We start from the raw sequence: 7,536 nt of genomic DNA on the forward strand, positions 1-7,536 counted from the left end.
CTGAGTTCACACACCTATAATATTTACATGATGGAACTAAACAAAAAAAGGGGATATAAATGAATGACCATTTTGTATCTGTGCATTCAAAGTGGTTAGGATAGAGATATAGCTACATTCTCTTAATTCAAGGAACAGAGGGATTTGTTCTAATAGTATTTGTAAATAGGATATCATGTCTGCATCTTGTATAACAAACAACCACTAGGAAGGCAGTATGCAATGTGTTAATTATTGGAACTGTCTCACCAATTTGATTTGAAACTGTCTCATTGTTATTTATTTCTCAATAAAATTATGGGAAAAAATAGCCATTGGAATCCCTGTTGGGACTCCCACAGCCTCCCAAACCATGAGCCAGAGGTGTCAGTACAAAATGACAAATGATGACTACATATGGATGTCAGACCCACAAATTTCACAATTACGCACTTGGGGAAGGGCTGGCCAAATAGCTCAGTGGATTATAGTGCCTGCTTAGGCAGATGCAGGGGCCGGGGTTTGATCCCCTGTGTGGAGTGCACGTCCTACCCCAGAGCACATTGAGAGGGTGATTGATACTAGGCACAGTGATGCGCACCTGTAATCCCAACACTTGGGAGGCTGAAAACAGGAAGATCACCTTGAGTTCAATCTACATGGTGAGACCTTATAGGCCCTTACTAAAACAAATTAATAATAATAATAACAGTAGTAGTAGTAATAGTAGTAGTAGTAGTAGTAGTAGTAGTAGTAATAGTACAAAAAATCTTGGGGAAAAGAAAACCTTTGGATGAGTGAAAATTGAAACCAAGTCTTACCACGTGAGGTTGGGCAGCCTCGTTGTCTCGCACCGTGAGACACTTCACCGCACTCCCTAGCTCGTGCTCCAGGCAACTGGCTAAACTCAGCCAAAGAGCAGTGGCCTCCTCAGTCACAGATTCTGAGTTTGGGTGAGTGCCTCCCTGAGGAGGCCATCAGTGGGGAGCTCGCTGGGTCCTCCAAAGGTTGAACAAACGTGCTTATTTAGGTCACAAGAAGCTACCTCACTCCTGAGATGAACATTTGTCTGGTTAAGGTTAGCTAGCAGTTATTATGCAACCTACTGAATGCATCACTGACTTCACAGTAGTATAGATAAAAGACCATTCTGTTGTAAAAAAAAATACACACACACACACACACACACACACACACACACACACGAGAGTTAGGAGGGATATATAGCTACTTTCTCTTAGTTCATTGAGAATAAAAGTTTGTGCTAATATTGTTTAGACAAGATATTATGTCTGCAATCCTGTCCTCTGAAAAACTACTATGAAGATAACAATATGCAATGTATTAATTATTGTAACTGCCCTACTTTCAGCTTTGAAACTGTTTCATTGCTATTTTATCTTTCTTTTCTCATTAAAATGAAAAAAAATTAACTGTGTCACCTGCACAAGCTAGATGCAGAGAGAAGCAAGTTTCCTGGAGGCAGTAGTGAGCATCCTCCTGACCCTGAAGGGCAGGAGGAAAGAGTAGTTACACAGCTTATTTCCGGGTATTGTTCCAGGTCTGGGACTTGGAGGACTGATGTGATTTAGTGGAGCTACAGAAGGATTACAAAGCGTGGCCTTGGCTTACAACAAAGGGATACAGGTGTTTGACACCTTACACAGAGGTAACTGTGACAACATTTGCTCTCAAGAAGCAATCTTAAGGAAACAGAAACTGAACATTTAAAATGACACTAGGACACAAATTTCTTCTTTCCTGGATCAAAAGCAATATTGAGAGAAAGTAGGTAAGCAATAATCTCTCGTGATAATGAATTTTATGCATCAAGTTCATTGGGCTCATTATAGCCCAGACATCAGCCAAAACAATGTTACAGAAATTCTCGGAGGGTATTTCTTTTTTTAATGCATGGCCACCCACAGGCATAGTTTATTGGGCAACAGCTGAAAACCCAGAGCTTGGACTTGACCACAGGCTCTAATTCATCGTTCTTGATGGCATAGGAATTGGAAGAACCCTTGGCGGCACTGATGAGCTCATCCTCCAGGCACTCAGCAATACTCTTCATGTTCCGGAAGGCAGCCTCCCATGCACCTGTGCACGGCAGCTAGGTGGCCTGATCACCTGGTGCAGTGGGGACACATCCACCACCTGTCATCTCACTGTCCCTCCTCTCCCAATGCACACAGAGTTCTCCCGAGGGCCACTGTTGATGATGGCATTCACCAGGACCTGCAGAGGATTCCTGCCGGTGAACAGGTGGATGATCTCAAAGGCACGCTTGATGACATGCACAGTCATGAGCTTCTTGCCATTGCTGTGGCTATGCATCATCATGCAGCTGGTGAGCTGCTCCACCATGGGGCACAGTGCCTTGTGGAGCCCTTGGCAGCATAGTGCCCAGCGCTGTGGGGCAGGTACTTGATGCATTTCTCTTTCCCTGCAATGTAATCCTGCAGGGACATGTCACTGATCTCTACGTCATCAGTGCCCCACTTCCAAAGAGCTTGCTAGGGGTCTCGGCCACGTTGGTGCAGCTACCTCCAGCTCATCATCCCTCAGTCTCTCGGCATAGACCATGCACTGCCTTGGCAGAGACAGGAAGAGGCCTCGGAGGCTATTTCTTGAGAATATGAGCTTATGAACCAGTAGGACAGGTAGAGAACTTTGCCTTCACTGATGCAAGTGAGTGCCTTTGCCCTCAGTAAGGGCTGGGATAAACAGAACCAAGGCAGAAAGGAAGGGTGGTCTGCGAAACTGGACATCCATCCATCCTGTCCCTGAGACATGGGAGCTCAAGGGTCATGGCCTTGGACTTAGATGGGAACTTATGTCCTCCGTCTCTTTGTCATTGGCATTTATGATTAGGCCAAACTATTCCACCAACATAACTGGCTCTCCTCTTATGGATGGAAAACAGTGGAACATATTTCCTTCATAATTGCAAAACAAAGTTATTTCAATATATTTCATCTCTGAATGTTGATTGGTTTTGTTTTCCCATAGGTTCAGTAGATAATGCAGTTTTCCTTCTATGTCCTCTTCTTACTTTGGATTGATTGGCAATGTTTTGTCTTGTGCTTCTGTAAAAGCTTTTATTTATATCTTCCATGGAAAATTCACTGACCTTTCTTTCTTTTAGGTCACTATAGGAGCTGTTTTATTTCTTTTGTGTTTTTGTTTGTTCGCTGACTCTTTGTGTTCCTTGGATCCTTGTGCTGCTGCCTTAGTTGATGTAGTTCCCTTCTCCAGGCAGTGGATGTGCCCAGCTGACCCTCTTCTAGAGATTTTGTGGACATTTAGAACTTTTATTTGAATACACCTCACCGATTCCTCTTGCTTTCTCTTGAGGTGGCGAGTGAATCTTAGGATGTGTGCCTTAGCCCATTCCCAATGTCACAGTGGATATTGAAATCTTTTACTTTTCCCAGGGATTCCCCTGACAAAGCTTTTCAACTCGTGGGAGGGATGCAGCTATAACCATTCTGGAAGAAGAAAGACTCCAACCAAGACCAAACTGAGAGAGAGAGAGAGAGAGAGAGAGAGAGAGAGAGAGAGAGAGAGAGAGAGAGACTACAAAACATTATAAATTGTCAAGAGAAAAGAAGACCTCACAGGTAAAAACATTCCCAAAAGCTATCAACAGACTCCTGATTAGAAACCTATCAAGTCCAGAGAGAACAGAATGAAACCTTCAAAGTGCTGAAGTGAAAGAGTTTCCACCATGAAACAAATGCCCTCTTTTAGAAATGAAGAGACAAGTGCAGTACAATACCATCAAAAGCTGAGGGAGTTCTCTGACCTAAAGCAAGCCTGAGTCTCATCCTCATGGACTTCTGTACTTTAGAACACAACTATGAGGAGCAATGAAAGGGCAATAGAGTGGAGAATGCAGCAAGTGGAGCTGCTGAGAGAAAGCAAGGAGAACTCGGGTCCTCTCCGAGGAGCTCTAGAGAAGGAGGCGCCGAGGCCCCCGCTCAGGGGCTAGTGTGCAGACCCCAGTGGGCTGCCACTGGGCACATGAAAATGCAATGCAGTCTCGCTGCCATTTTTAGCCAGGCGCTGATGTCAGGAGAGCAGAATTTCCGTGTGTGTGGTGTCCGGGGCAGCCCTCGGTGAGGCCGCAGCCCGAGTGTCCCGCTCCCTCAGGGCTTGGCTCCGTGCTCTCGCCTCCTCATTCTCGCCCTCTGCTGTTTCTGTAACTCCTGCTCTCTGTTTAGACCAACAGACACAGAACACATGGGTCTCAGTCCCGCCTGGAAGATTCTGAAAAGGATCATGTTTTAGTCCTCAAAAAAATTAACAATTTTGGGAATATTAAAATAATGCATCTTTTCTTGATATAATAGAATGAAACCACAAATCAATAACAGGATGAATTTTTAGATACTCACAAATACTTGGAAATTTAAAAAATATGTTCCTGAATACACAAAATTTCAAGGAAGATTTTAAAAGAGAAATTTTAAAGTATCTATAAATCAATGAAAATAAAAGTCTGGCAATAAAATTAGAGAATGCAGCAAACACAATCTATACTAGAATTCCATAACACCTGTATCCAAAATTAAGTATATCAAGCAAATTAACATGTATCTCAGCTAGAAAGATGAAATAGAGTCCAAAAGTTAAAGATATTAAAAAATAGAAAGACTAAGCCATAAATACATGAAACAGAGAATATGAAGGCAATACAAAAAGGAATACAAGTGAGAGCAGAGTTCTGGAAGGATAAACAAAATTTATCAAACTTTCATCCAAAATAATTCTCAAATTAGAAAAACAGTGAAATAAATGATGTCAGAAATGAAAGCCAGAGTATATTGTGAGGGAGAGAAGAGAAGTACAAAGCGAATAATACTCCGGGGATCGTGCTCCAACACGTGGTAAGTTGGAAGGAGCAGGTATCTTCCTGCAAACGTGTAGTCAGCAGAGATTCCGCTGAGGAACACATGGACGATCTGAACAGACAAATAACGAGTTCCAAGACTGCATCAGCAACCCAAAATATCTGACCAAACAGAAGCACAGGGCCAGGCAGCTTCAAGACACGACTCTGTCGAATATGTAACAAAATAGTACCAAGGCTACTCAAGCAATTCTTAATTTGACAAATTTAAGTAACTCTGCAAATGAGGGGACACTTTGATTTTTTTATTATTAGTTTTATTGAGAAACAAATGACAATGAGACAGTTTCAAAACAAGCTAGTAGGACAGTTTCAATAATTAATATATTGCATATTCTTGGCTTCATAGTAGTTATTCATAGTACAAGATGTAAGCATAATATCCTGTCCAAACACTATTAGTACAAATCTTGCTTCTCATTGAATTTTAAAAAGTAGCTGTATATCTGTTCTATTCTGTATAGACAGATATATCTCAAAGATGGATATTCCATTGCAATTTAAATATTGTAAGTGTGTGAATTCAGCAAAATAATCCAATAAGATATCATGTCCGCATCTTGTACAGCATTAACCACTAGGAAGAATGTATGCAATGTGTTAATTATTGAAACTGTCCTAACAATTTGGTTTGAAACTGTCTCATTGCTATTTGTTTCTCAATAAAATTATGCAAAAAAAAGAAACTATGCTAAGGGGCTGGGGAGATAGCTCAGCAGAATAAGTGCTTGCCTGGCAAGCACAATGGCCTGAGTTCAATCCCCGGTTCTGCCAGAAAGAAAGAAAGAAAGAAAAAAAGAAACTTCCAGCAATCGGTTTTGAAACTGTCTCACTGCTATTTGTTTCTCAATAAAATTATTTTTTAAAAAATGAATAAATAAATAAAAATAAAGATCTAAACATTAAAACAGAAACACTAAGTCTCCTAGAAGACAAAATAGGAGGAGCTCTTGAAGACATAGGGGTAGGCAAACAGTTCATGAACAAAAATCAAATCACATGGGTAATACATGAAAGAATTAACAACTGGGACCTCCTCTTATTGAGAAGTTCTTGCACGTCAAAAGAAATTACCAACAAAGGGAAAAGACAACCAACATTTTTTTTTTCTTTTGGTGGAACCGGGCATTGAACTCAGGCCCTTGCACTTTCCAGGGAAGCACTTATTCCACTGAGCAATTTTCCCGGCCCCTCAACCCACAAATTTGGAAAAAATCTTAACTCAGACAAAGGTCTTCTCTCTAGAATTTATAAAGAATTAAAAACATTAGGGCCCCAAAATTTAAAGACCCAACCCAGAAATGGGCATCCAAGATGAAAACACACTTCTCAGAGGACAAAATTATAGAGGTAAATAAAGATATGAAAAATGCTCCACATCACTAGCCATCCATGAAATACAAATTAAAGCAACACTGAGATACCATCTCGCTCCATAAAGAATGAATATCATAAAGAAAGTATCCAACAACAAATGTTGGAGAGGCTGTGGGGAAAAAGGAACCCGTCTCCACTGCTGGTGGGAATGTAGACAGGTGCAACCCTTATGGAAATCGATGTGGAGACTCCTTAAAAAACTAGGACTGGAAATCCCATTCAACCCAGCTATCCCCTTACCAGGAATTTTCCCAGAAGAACTGACAACATTATATCACAGTAATATATGTGTACCTATTTTTATAGCAGCACAATTTGTGATAGCTAAATCTTGGAAGAAATCAAAATGCCCATCACCTGAAGAATGGATGAAAAAGATGTGGTATTTGTATACAATGGAGTATTACTCAGCTATAAAGAATGAAATTTTGATTCTTTTCAAAATAATTAATGAAAGATAAAGCAAAGACTGGGAAATGAAGAACACTAATGAACGTCTCAGACTCTGGCTTAATTTTTTTTAATTTCCCAGATGGTGAAACATATTTTATTTCTCCAGAACATACTAACTTACTGAGCAAAGCCACCCTCCCCAAACACGTATTTTTGACTACATAATTCCAAATGTATTTATTCTAGTATAAGTAAATTACTTTCATAATCAGACATGAATGTGAACATTTGTTGAGTTCCTACTGATGTCTAAACCTGTTAATGCTCCTTTGTTATTAAATGTTACACCTTAAAACTACCTCTTAAAAACTGCTGGAAATCTAATCAGTCTCACTGGTGCAGCCAAACAATCCTCGGCAATTAGAGGCTGGAGGAAACATGGATTCCTGGAGGCTGGATCAGTGGGTCCTCAGAGCTCAGCACAAAGGTGACCCCACACATGCTTGTTCTTGGTGAAGACCTGCTTGCCTCCCAACTATTTCAGAATCAGGGCTGATGTGGGGCCCATCCTTGGGGTCTCACTGCAAAAAGAAGCTTGTCTTTTACTCACTAAAGAATGAAGCAGGAGCAAGGCTTTCCTCAAGTTTCTTAACACTTTGCAAAACAAGAATCATATCAGTGAAGTTAGACTGATTACTTCACTCTCAGGTATCTTTTTATGTATTAATTAATACATTTTCTTAACATTAATAATAAGCAATATAAAAATGCTTGTGAAATACTCCAATTCACATGCCAACTACCTCTTAGCCCCACAGGACGCGTGCATGTGCACACATAGAATGGACGGATGGTTCTGAATTCTAAGGTTT

General features: G+C 40.7%; 1 pseudogene; it reads right to left on the reverse strand.

Moving 5' to 3' along the window:
* The window catches only part of LOC101569006, a 21,532-nt pseudogene that overhangs the window by 4,589 nt on the left and 9,407 nt on the right, over positions 1-7,536 (reverse strand).

This window comes from Octodon degus, unplaced genomic scaffold (assembly GCF_000260255.1).
Source record: "Octodon degus isolate 3935 unplaced genomic scaffold, OctDeg1.0 scaffold00129, whole genome shotgun sequence".
In the NCBI taxonomy this organism is placed as follows: Eukaryota; Metazoa; Chordata; class Mammalia; order Rodentia; family Octodontidae; genus Octodon; species Octodon degus.